The following is a 12,027-nucleotide window of genomic DNA, read 5'->3' as shown; positions in this document are numbered from 1 at the left end:
GCCGGTGAGTTGGGTCCCTTGGTGGAGCTTGAAGGTACCCTAGGCCTTCCCCCACCATCCATGCGGCTCCTTAGGGAGGGTCCGGGTGGGGCTCTGAGCTTCTGGTCTCCCAGCTTCTTGAAGGATCTCTCCTTCCTGGGAGCCGGGAGTCTAGCAGGAGGAGATTTGGCAGGCCCCCGCCATGCCGGAGGCCTGCTTGGCCAGGCCTAGGGGGGGTGCGGGACTTGGGTAACCCCAGCACCCCTCTGCCGCCTTGCTCCAGATCTCCAGGGCTTCCCCGGGCCACACGCCTGGGCAGGCCGGTGAGTTGGGTCCCTTGGTGGAGCTTGAAGGTACCCTAGGCCTTCCCCCACCATCCATGCGGCTCCTTAGGGAGGGTCCGGGTGGGGCTCTGAGCTTCTGGTCTCCCAGCTTCTTGAAGGATCTCTCCTTCCTGGGAGCCGGGAGTCTAGCAGGAGGAGGTTTGGCTGGCACTGGTAATCTCTGTCCAGTCTACATTTTCAAAATCGCGCGGGGGCGATAGCCCCCGCGCACACAAGAAACATTAATAGTACTCTCACAAGAAACATTAATAGTACTCTCACAAGAAACATTAATAGTACTCTCACAAGAAACATTAATAGTACTCTCACAAGAAACTGTAATAGTACTCTCACAAGAAACTTTAATAGTACTCACTATCATTGAATTATGTTTTTATGTATGCAGAATGTCTATTTTTTACTCTGCCCTTTTGCATACCCCTTCATAAGTTCATATTTCTCTTTAACTTCTTTAACTCCTATCATCATTACTCCTTTTATACCCTTTCTAACTTAAGTACTGTTGAGTCCTAAGTCACAGACCAAAGTGGTGCCCTAGAGTTAACACCCACCCAACTATTTTAAAAGGCATAAAAAGGACACATATCTTTTCAACATTTTATGGGTGTTTTCTTTGACGGCTATAACTTTTGCTAAATACTTTCTTATACAGTGATGATCCCCCCCCATGTTTTTTATCTTCTCTTTGTGAACTGCTCAATATGGAATTTGGTGTGAAAGAATCCCTCAGTTTAATACTTTTGTTTGAACCAAGTCATGGGTCTTGTTGGAAATGTTCTAATGCCCCCATATATCTGATAGCACCACGTGGCTTTATATCTTGTTTGCGTAGGCACACTAACATGGAAAAATACTATACATACCAATAAGTTCTTATCTAATAAAAATCTTGTAGTGCAATGAGACCTTACACCCTGAACATTGACATAAAGACCTGGCACACGCCTCAGAAAAATGGACATTCTCCATTCACCCCTTGATCTACAGAAGACATTTACAAAACATCCAAGGTTGTATATAACATCACCTGGTGGCATTCCTGTACCAGGAAAGACCCTACAGCTGCTCTGACATCTACTCAAAAGAAATACCCCTTAACACTGAGAAGACAACAAGAAGACCTGCTTACTGGACAGGGCTTGCTGTATTGCCCCTTAATTGTGAGGTTTGTCTATAACATCACCTGGAAGCAATCCTCTACCACGGAAGACCCTACCACTGCTCAGACATCGTCCTGCTCAAAAGAGACTTCCCTTAACACTGAGAAGACTTAACAACAACAACCTGCTTACAGGAAAGGGATTCCTGCATTGCCCTTTCATGGTGAGGTGAAACGAGAAGGCACTCCACATCATGACTTCAATGTAGGACATGCAGATTCCAGAATCTTTAATACAGAAACATGAGACCAACAACAGAGACTGTGTGAAAAGTGTGTTGGCACTACAGACAAAGTCTTGGATCGAACGATAACTTTCCTGAGGCCTAGAGCTGGTCTTATGCCAGGAAACTTCAGGGGTAGGATCTCTTTGTATTTAGGCCAAGGTTATTCCTTTCCATGCCTCTCATATTTTGGTGGGCCTATGCAAACAACAATTGCCACTCTAACACCGTTTTTACTGTGCTCCTTTGACTCTAATCCTTAAAACGCACCCACTTAAAATTTGAGGTTAACTTAAGCTAATATGCATGTACATGGAAATGTAAAAAATACTATGCCTCTAATGTTTAAGGAGTTACGTAAGTTTGATGGCTTTAGATTGCCTTGTGTGCTGTTAAGAAATATTATAATGTGCTACAATCTGGAGACTTGAGGGACAAAGTAATTGCACATGGATTCTGTTTTATTTATCTTAACTTTCTTTGGTGAAAGTTCAAAGTTAAGATATCAGCAAGGGGACTTCTTCTGATAATTATGTTATAGGTGATTGTCCTTCCACTGTAACTTTACCTTATCCTCTTTCTTTGCATCTTTTGTTCTCATAATTCAAAATAAAAAATTATAAAAAAAATAATGAAAGAGAAGAAAGATATATTAAAAAATACCATTCAAAATTGTGCCTCAGAAAGTCAAGTACCATGTAATCAACTTCACTGAAGGTGAAAAATTTGTACAAATACAAATAACACTATAAAACATTACTTCAAGTAATAAAAGAGGGCACAAGGAATTGAAAATACATCCCCTACACATGATTAACATCATAAAAATGTTGCACTGATAAAGGGGGATGTTCTGTTTATGATTGAAACCAAACTACAATCATGCTTGTACTCATGGTGCTTAAATAAAGATTTTATATTAAAAAATGGCTAATCTGGAGCCAGAGTGGTGGTACAAGAGGTAAGACATCTGCTTTGCCCTCGCTAGCCTACGACAGACTGCAGTTCGATCCCCTGGAGTCCCATATGGTTCACCAAGCCAGGAGTGATTTCTGAGCGCATAGCCAGGAGTGACCCCTGAGCATCATCATGGCGTGGCCCATAAATCTCTCCAAAGCACTGTACAGATTCAATGAAGTCCCTTCAAGGATACCTGTTGTTTTAATATAAATTAAAGAGTCCCAGAGTTGGTGTGGGGATGGTGAGGCCTATCTCAGATGGCTGTGCCCAGCTCCTGCTGCCCCTATGGCCTGGTGGGTCTGAAGGTTGTAAGGTGATGGCTTCTCACGTGGCTTCTCTGCTAAGCCTTTTCTTAGCAGCTATTTCTCTACTCGTCTGACTCTCTTGGCCTCTGTCTCACTTTCAGCTGCTTCTCCAGGCTTCCTTGCTGACTGACTCCCTTTGCTGATGCTATTGTAGCTGCTTCTTTGCTGGTGCTGAATCCTTTGCTGACTCTAACTCTCCTTATCTCCTCTCTCCCTGCAGTCAGCCTCCTCTACCCACCCATTCCAAGTTTGATCCTTCTGTGTTCTGATCATTCAGTTGGGATAAGTAAGAAGTTGGGGAGGGGGTCCCCACATTCTCCACCTTTTTTGTATTATTAGAGAAGCACTATTGATAAGTCTAGAACATTAAAGTTTCTTTTCATAAGCTTCTCTAAACAAAACCTCAAGAACATTTCTGTAGATAATGCAGTTTGAAAATAAACTGCTACACAAGATACACAATATAACATCATATAAATTGAGACACATTCACTAGGATAGCTGAGAACTTTCAAAACTAACATGCATACATCCATGACATTTTAGAATCCTGAAATTCATATGAAACAGCCCCTCAATCCCCGAATATCTAAAGAAATCCTTGGGAAAATGAAGGTGGGAGGCATCACTTTCCCCAACTTCAACTGCACTACAAAGCTGTAGTAATTAATACAGAATGGCATTGCAATACAGACAGACCCTCTGGTCAATGGAATATAGTTTAGTATCACTATACAGACTTTCTGGTAGATAATCAGTTAACCTTTAATAAAGGAGCAACATACATGAAATGAAGCAAGGAAAGCCTCTTCAACAAGTGGTCTTGCTAAAATGGGTCAACTATATGCGAAAATAACTCAGACCTCCTAACACCATGCACAAAAGTTAAATCAAAGTGCTTTAAAGATTTTGATATTAAACATAAAAATCATAAGGTTCATAATAGGAAAAAAGGGAGGCAGAAGTCACCATGACACTGAAACTAAAGCCATGTTCAAGGATGAAACACCATTGACGAGGCAAGTGGAAAAAATAGAAATATATAAAAGTAAAAAGCTTCTATACCTCAAAGAAGATAATGACCAGACACAAAGACTGTCCACATTGGGAGAAATTATTTATCCAACACCCATCTGATAAGGAATTAATAGCCAAGAGATATATGCATATATATGACACTAGTAGAGCTTAAAAAGACAAAATATTCAACCCCATCAAAAAAAGTGAGAAGAAATTAACAGAAACTTTCTCAAAGAAGAAATTCAAATGGTCAGACACATGAAAAAAATTGCTCCTATCACTAATCATTAAGGAGATGAAAAAGAACAATGAATTAAAATCTCATATCAGAGACTGAAACACATTAAAAAACAGTACTTGCATAGATAGGGGGTGGGGAATCTCATTCACTGATGGTGGGAATGCAGATTGCTCCAACCTTTTTAGTAAATAATATGGACATTCCCAATAAAACTAGAAATTAACCTTCCATAGGATCCAATAACACTATTTCTGAAAATATACACTAAGGGAACAAAAACAGAATGCAGAAAAGGCATCCTGTGTTCTTTGGAGCACTATTCACAATTGCCAGAATCTGTAAACAACCCCAGTACCCCAGTACAGATGAGTAAACAAAGAAATATGGTACATCTACACAAGGTAATATTATGTAGCCATAGAAAAAAAACTGAAGTCATGAAATATGCTTATACATGGATAGATATGGAAAGTGATATGGTGAGTGAAATGAGTCCGAGGGAGAGGGATATAGAATGATCATGCTCATTTGCAGGATATAAAAAATTAATAATACCTGAAAACAACAAAAATGAGATCCAGAAAAATTGGTCTATGATAATAAGATTGCCACAAAGAGAAGGGAATGTATGATATTTAAAAATGATCACTCTGAACAAGAACTAGGTGCTGAAAGGAGGTAAACTGATATGGATACCCTCTCAGTAACTGTATTGCAAGTCACAGTGCCTAAAAGGAAATATATAAGGGAGGGAGGTAGAGGAAAGATGTCTGATCTAGTGGCAAGAGGGAAGGACAGGAGGGAAATTGGGGACATTTGTGGCAAGAAATGAACACTGGTGAAGGTATGGGCATTGGAATATTGTATACAACTCAATCATCAAAAATGTTTTAACTCCATCTCATGGTGACTTAATGAAATAATAATAATTTAAAATAAATAAATAATTTTTAAAATATTAATAAGATCACGAAATTCTATAAAATGTCCAAAGATTAACCTCACCAAAAATATAGAACTTCCATAAAGAAAATCATGTTTAACTATATTAATGAACACTAAAGATAATATGAATATATAAAGAATATTCAATATTATTAAAGAAACAACTAATATCATAAACAGGCAAAAATAATTGAATTATGTCAGCTCTAAACAAACTGGCCAATAATCAAAAGAATTCCAATAAAAAGTACAGCTGTTAGCTGAATAGTAATTTGTAGGTAGGTGCTTTCTTTGCACACTGCCAGTCTGGACTCAATCCCTGGAACCTCATCAAGTTCCCTGAGCACTGCCAAGAGTAATTGCTGGTAACAGAGCCAGGAGTAAGCCCTGATCATTAGGACTGGTGTCCCCAAAAGCAAGAAATAAAGAAGAAACCCAAAGCTACACCTGAACATATTTTGATGAACTTAATAAAACACTTTGAAACTGTGCACAGAGATCTAAAAGTCTTAAAGAGCAAAATAAACTTTCCAAAAGTGGACCAAAGAGTAAGGAACTGCTCTCAACTTTGAGAAATATTAAAAGTCATAATAAAGAGATGAAACAATATGGGTTTAGAAACAAATAGAGCAGTGGAGCCAAAGAGAGAGAGACAGTTATAACAAACTCATGTCCCTAATAAACAATAAAGATGCCATGTAAATCAAAAGACAAATAATGAACTGCTTTGTATATGCTGTTCAAAATATTTTTCTGGAAGAAAATGAAATTGAATTCCAATTTTACTCATTATAAAAGTTGGACTCTGAAAGACTCATAAGATAATTACATTGTAAAGAAAAGATGGTGTAGGAAAAGAGCTTCTCAACCTAAAAGATGGTGTAGGAATATAGCTTCTCACCCTTGGGATGAGCAAGAATTTAAACATTCAAATTACATATACAATATATAAGAAGAAATATGATGATTATCACAAAAAGAAGAATTTTGTTCAATACTAAGTTTAAAAGTCAGCAGAAGAGGAAAAGTCATTTGTTAATCTAAAGTGACAGGGACTAATATCTGGAATATAAAATGAACACTTAACAACAAGGAGTAAAAAAGAAAATGGCAAGGAAAATGAACAGAAATTAACTTAAGAAGCTAGCAATTAATTCAAAAACTTATTAAGAGATATTCAAAGTCACTAGTAATTAGAGAAATTATCACTTTGTTTATATCAGTCATCTTGAGGAAATGCATAAGCCACAGAGAAAAACTCCAATTGTTGAGTAGCATGTAGTGAAATGTGAAAGGAATGTATCAGTACTTTAAAATTTTACTATATCTAAACCATTTGATTAAAAAAACCCACAATTAATGAAAATATCATAGTAATTTGTTAAAATTGTATGGTCAATAGAAGTTAGCATCAAGTTTGTGTGAACAAATATTGCCTGGGTGAGTTACTCAGATAGGGCTCTTAAATATATAGGAACCATTTATCTTAAAGTTATTTTGGATAATTTCTAGTGGTCAAAAAAAGGGCAAGAAGCTGACCTGGTTTTTCTTCTGGTAACTGGCACATCATATTTGACATTAGTGAAGAACTTTAGGCCAAGTACAACCATGAGCTGAGGCGTGGATAAGCAGATGAATAGGCCTTCACCTGTCTTGCAAGAAAAGGTATATATCTCTTAACCTCTGAGGGGTGTGCTGTTGAGAACAAATAGAAACAGAAAAGCTCTTCAGTTAGCACTTGTCACATTCGAATCTGCAATTTTTTTTTATTTCCCCCACATTCAGTAGTGTTACCAACCTACTCCGGGCTCTGCCATCAGTGACTAAACCTGGTGGGGTCAAGGGACCATATGGGATTGGAGGAAATCAACTGATTTCAAGGCAAACACAAGGAGCTAGTAAGATTGTGTTGCCTCTGACCTAGGTTTGATCCCAGTATCTGAGTACTGCTATGAGTGATCTCTTAACACAGAGCTAGTAATAAGCCATGAGCACCGCAAAAATCAAACCAACACTGAAAGCAACACCACACACACACACACACACACACACACACACACACACACACACACACACACACGGCCTGGGCTGATATAACTCTGTGTGGTGGCGACATGGCAACATGGCGTCATGAGCGTCATGAGCTCTGACCTACTGGCAGGGATGTCACAGTATCAGTGAGCAAAGAATGGAGAGTGGGGCACCCTGGCTACCTGAGCAGCCCCCGAGACCTTCTGGGAGCAAAGTGTGGAGAGCACTGGAGGCGCCAGTGCCCTCACAAGTTGCCCTTCGCCCAGGCAAGATGAGGCAGTCATTCTCACTGAGTCCCAAGCGCAAGACCACGCGAGCCTCTGGGAGACCAAAGGGTAGGACCAATCCCTATGCGTGCTTCGTGAAGGCATACCGCCAAGAGCTGCGGGACCGGGACCCCCACGGGCGCGTAGGCTTCATAAGTTTTTCAAGGCGCTGCGCTAAGAGATGGAAAACTCTCAGTGCTGAAGAAAAGGAACGATTCCAGCTCATAGCCAAGGCTGATGGGAGGCGCTACGAGCGCGAGATGAGACTGTATAACTCCACCTGTGTGGGCAAGAAGGATGGGAGGCGCTACCGGCGCCAGAAGAGACGGTATAACTCCACCTGTGTGGGCAAGAAGGACCCCAGGGCACCAAAAAGACCACTCTCGGGCTTTCTGGTATTTTGTCAGGAGTATCGGCCCTACATACGCTTCTACAATCCCCGCATGCATATGATTGATATTGCCATAGAGCTTGGAAAGATCTGGCGACAGCTAAGCTCCTGGAACAGAAAACCTTACCAGGAAAGGGCAGCCAAATTAAAAGAAGAATACATGCAGGAAAAGTCCAAGTATGAGGCATGGAAGATACGAAATATAATGATACCAGCCTATGAAGAGAAATACCAGGAGTCAGAGTATGAGGAGGATGATGAAGAGGAGAATTTTGACGATGAGAATGATGAAGATCAAGAACCCTTGGACGAAAGCAGTTATGAAGGTGATAATGAGAGGGAGAAGGACCTAGAGGATAGCGAGGAGATCCAAGACACTGATATTGGCAGCTATTCCACCTCTAGAGTGGGATGTGAGTTTCCAGATGATGATTGGGAAAATCAGGACTAAAAAGGGAGGGGGAAGAGGTGGAGGAAGAGGAGAGATATAGAATTAAAACAACTAGTTCCCCCACCCCCTCTTGTTTGAACAGGCCTCTGCAATAAACATGCATGTTTTCTGTGAATCTTCTGTTTTCTTTAGTGTTTGCATGGGGCTGGAACAGTTCAGTGCCTGAGTTCTTGGGGCTATTTGGTCTTGCTGAAACTATGGGTCATTTTTTTAATTATACTGTTGTCCCCCAATTTACAATACAGACCAGGCAAAGGGCCTGGTGGGTTGAGGTGTGTAAGGGTTCCTCCTCTTTTTATACAGTCAGTGTAAAGAACACAGCCTGTGGTAAGAATTGGGAGGCTATGGGTCATTTTTGTTGTAAAGGTTCTTGTCTTAAACTTGGATGGTGGGATAAATAAGGTAACTTACCGGTAAAAATAGGTGTCTATGGTTTATGGATAAGTCTAGTCCTGTCTTATATAATAAATTATTCCTCCTTGGAGGGTGTGGGGAAGAGCTAGCTGGTGGGAAGGGGACACTGATAGAGGAAGGAGAAGCTTGGGGGGGGGTAGAAGACACCAGTGGGGTGGTATTGTTGGAATACTGAATGTCTAAATCTCAACTATTATATATAAGCATTGTAAATAACTTCTATAACTAAATTTGTTAAAAATTGAGGATGGAAGTATAAAAATTTAAAAAGGAAGTGGAGAGTGAATAGGAGAAGGAGAGGAGGAGAAAAGATGGAAGTAAGAGGAGGGTGAGGAGCACAAGGAGAAGGAGGAGGAGGAGGACCCGGAGACAAAGGAGGAAGAGGAGATGAGGAAGTAGAAGAGGAAGATGATAACGAGATGAAATTATAGGGTAGAAAACGGTGGAATAGAAGTTGGAGATGTAATAAGAGGGGAAGAGAATGAGTAGGAGGAGGAGGCAGAGGAGGAGGAGAGTGGGAAGATGAGGAGGAGACAGAAGAGAAGATAGAATGATGAAGAGGAACAGTGGATCAAGAGGAGTGGAGAATGAGGGATAGGAGGGAGTGAGGATGGAGAAAAGGAAGAGAAGGAGAAAAGGAGGAGGAATGGGAAGAAAAGGAAGAGGAGTGGAGGGAGAATAGAAGAAGAACAAGAGAACAAAATTACCCAGGTGATGGAGAGATAGTCCAGCAGTTTGAACTCACCCAAATTCAATCCCCAGTACCTCATCTGTTTCCCCAAACCAGACTAGGAGTAACCCATTTAACAAAGAACAGGAGTAATCCCTATAAGCAGATGGGTGTGGCTCAAGAGCAAAAATAAAATTTGTTGTTGTTCTTTAAAGATTTGAAAAAAGAAATGATCTAGGAGCTAAAGGAATAACATTGCAGGTAGGGTGCTTATTTGAATGAGACTGACCAAGTTCAATCCCTGATACCCCATATAATACCACAAGACCTGCCAGAACGTGATTCCTGAGCATAAAACCAGGAGTTAAGCTCTGAGCACAACTGGTATGAGGAGACAGAAGAGAAGGAAGATGGGATGATGAAAAGGAACAGTGGATCAGAGGAGTGGAGAATGAGGTAGAAAGTGATCCCTGCCAGAAAGTGATCCCTGAGCATAGAGCCAGGGGTTAAGCCCTGAACACAACTGGGCATAACTCAAAAACAAAAAACAAACAAAAACATGGCCAGAAACTTATGCACTAAACAATCTAGGATTCTATTTTTGGACGTTTATAATTTGATTTATTTATGGAGTTAAGTTAATAGCACAACATTTTTAAAAGTATTCAAAAATAAGTATTTTCTGGGACCGGAGAGATAGCACAGAGGTAAGACATTTGCCTTAGATGCAGAAGGACGGTGGTTCGAATCCTAGCATCCCAAATGGTCCCCCAAGCCTGCCAGGAGCGATTTCTGAGCATAGAGCCAGTAGTAACCCCAGAGCACTGCCGGGTGTGACCCAAAAAACAAACAAAAACAAAAACAAAAAAAAAAACAGACAAACAAAAAACTAAGTATTTTCTTTGATGTTTTGTTGGGACATGATTAAATGTTTCAAAGAGAATGTCTATTTCTCTTGTTATAAGGTTTTATACAACTGAAAATAACATGCTGGAGAAAGCAAGGGGAAAAAGTGAAATTCCATTATTTACAGATTTAATTAATTCAATAATAAATCTATATGATAAGACCAATAGGGATTCTCCTAAGTTTCTTGAGATAAGATTCGTATAAAAAATTAATAGTGCATCCATAAACACAGAAGCATCTTGAGTATAGGAACACATATACACAAAGAAAACCTGATAAAACTACAATCCACTTCTATGGTCACTTCTCCTAAAAAAAAACAAAAATTTAAAAAAAATACAATACTAATGAAAATATGAAATGTATTCAAAGACAAAATGATAATTCCTTATTGAAGAATTAATCATCTATGGGCTCCAAAGAGAAGGACACTTGCCTTGCCTGGGGCTGGCCTGGATTCAATCCCTAGCACCCCATATGGCACTACTAAAAGTAATTCCTGTTCAGAGTGCATAACCAGGGTTAATCCCTGAGAATCACATATGTGCCCCCCAACAACAAAACAAAACCTACCTCTACAAATGTAATAGCTACATGACTCATTCAAAACATTTGAAAGTGTTCATACCAGTTCCCCATACATGAATGAATTCATGTTGATACCGAAAAATCCCTCGTAAATTATCAATTCAGTAGATCCTGAATTCCCTGTAGAAGAAATTAACAGGAAAATTTTATGAAAAAATAACTTAGTAAACAGTATGATCACCTATGCTGTTGTGGCAATGAACACAATATGATGCTGGTGCAGAAAGTAGAGATAAAAATGTAGATCAGACTCAAAAGAAAGGAGATGGAAGAAAAAGAAAAATCATAATGAAGGGGACATTCAGAATGATGAAATGGTGGAATATTTAATAAATCATGTCGAGCAACAGACTTTCATATGGAATTAGTTAGATAGCTTTCTTACACTCCATAAAAGACCCAAGTAAAAGGAACATACACACACATATATACATATATATATGCATATATATATATAAAACTTAGAATAGCAAGAAACTGTAAATTCTTTTTGACAATGGATAATGAAAAATACTGAAATACAAATCACATAACACAAGCATAAGAGAAAAACAATATTTTGCTACATATATTAACAGGTTCCCAAATCAAAGGACACTAATATAAACAGAACTGATAAAAAAGAACACATAAGATCTTTTCAGAATATGTATCAGGAGTAGAATCCATGATGCATAAGGATCTCTCTATCACAATAAGGAAAAAAGAAATGTTACTGTTTCTCTGTGTTGATGTAGTTGAAAAGATTCTTCAAAAGTTTTTTGAGAACATTTTAAAAGGGGGCTTTATATTTGTGTTTAGTATTTGTGTACTTGCCTTATTTACAAAGGGACATAACTTTGGCACAGTGATTACACACCAAAGTGCATGGAAGTTGACTCTAGGAAAAATGGACACACTCCTTTCCCCTGCAGTATAATTTGAGCTCTAGACTACCATTGGGAATGAACGTTTAATCTGTGTCTCAGATGAGACTATGCAAGTTGAGGCTGCCAAAGGGCTAAGAGAAGAGACTCCAGACTTCTCCCACCCACATACCCTACCTCTCTGGGACTCAGACGCCGGAGGGCCAGCTATTATCATCAGATCTCATATCAGGGTTTCATCTATGCTGTAATCTGGTTGCCATG

General features: G+C 39.5%; 1 pseudogene; it reads right to left on the bottom strand.

Annotated features, from left to right (window-relative positions):
• Positions 1–8,536: 8,536 nt before the first annotated feature.
• LOC125999879 (uncharacterized) lies at positions 8,537–8,660 on the bottom strand (annotated as a pseudogene).
• Between the last annotated feature and the right edge of the window lie 3,367 nt (positions 8,661–12,027).

Source organism: Suncus etruscus, chromosome X (assembly GCF_024139225.1).
Source record: "Suncus etruscus isolate mSunEtr1 chromosome X, mSunEtr1.pri.cur, whole genome shotgun sequence".
In the NCBI taxonomy this organism is placed as follows: Eukaryota; Metazoa; Chordata; class Mammalia; order Eulipotyphla; family Soricidae; genus Suncus; species Suncus etruscus.
The sequence above is the reverse complement of the archived record's forward strand: the minus strand, read 5'-3'. Positions and strand labels throughout refer to the sequence as shown.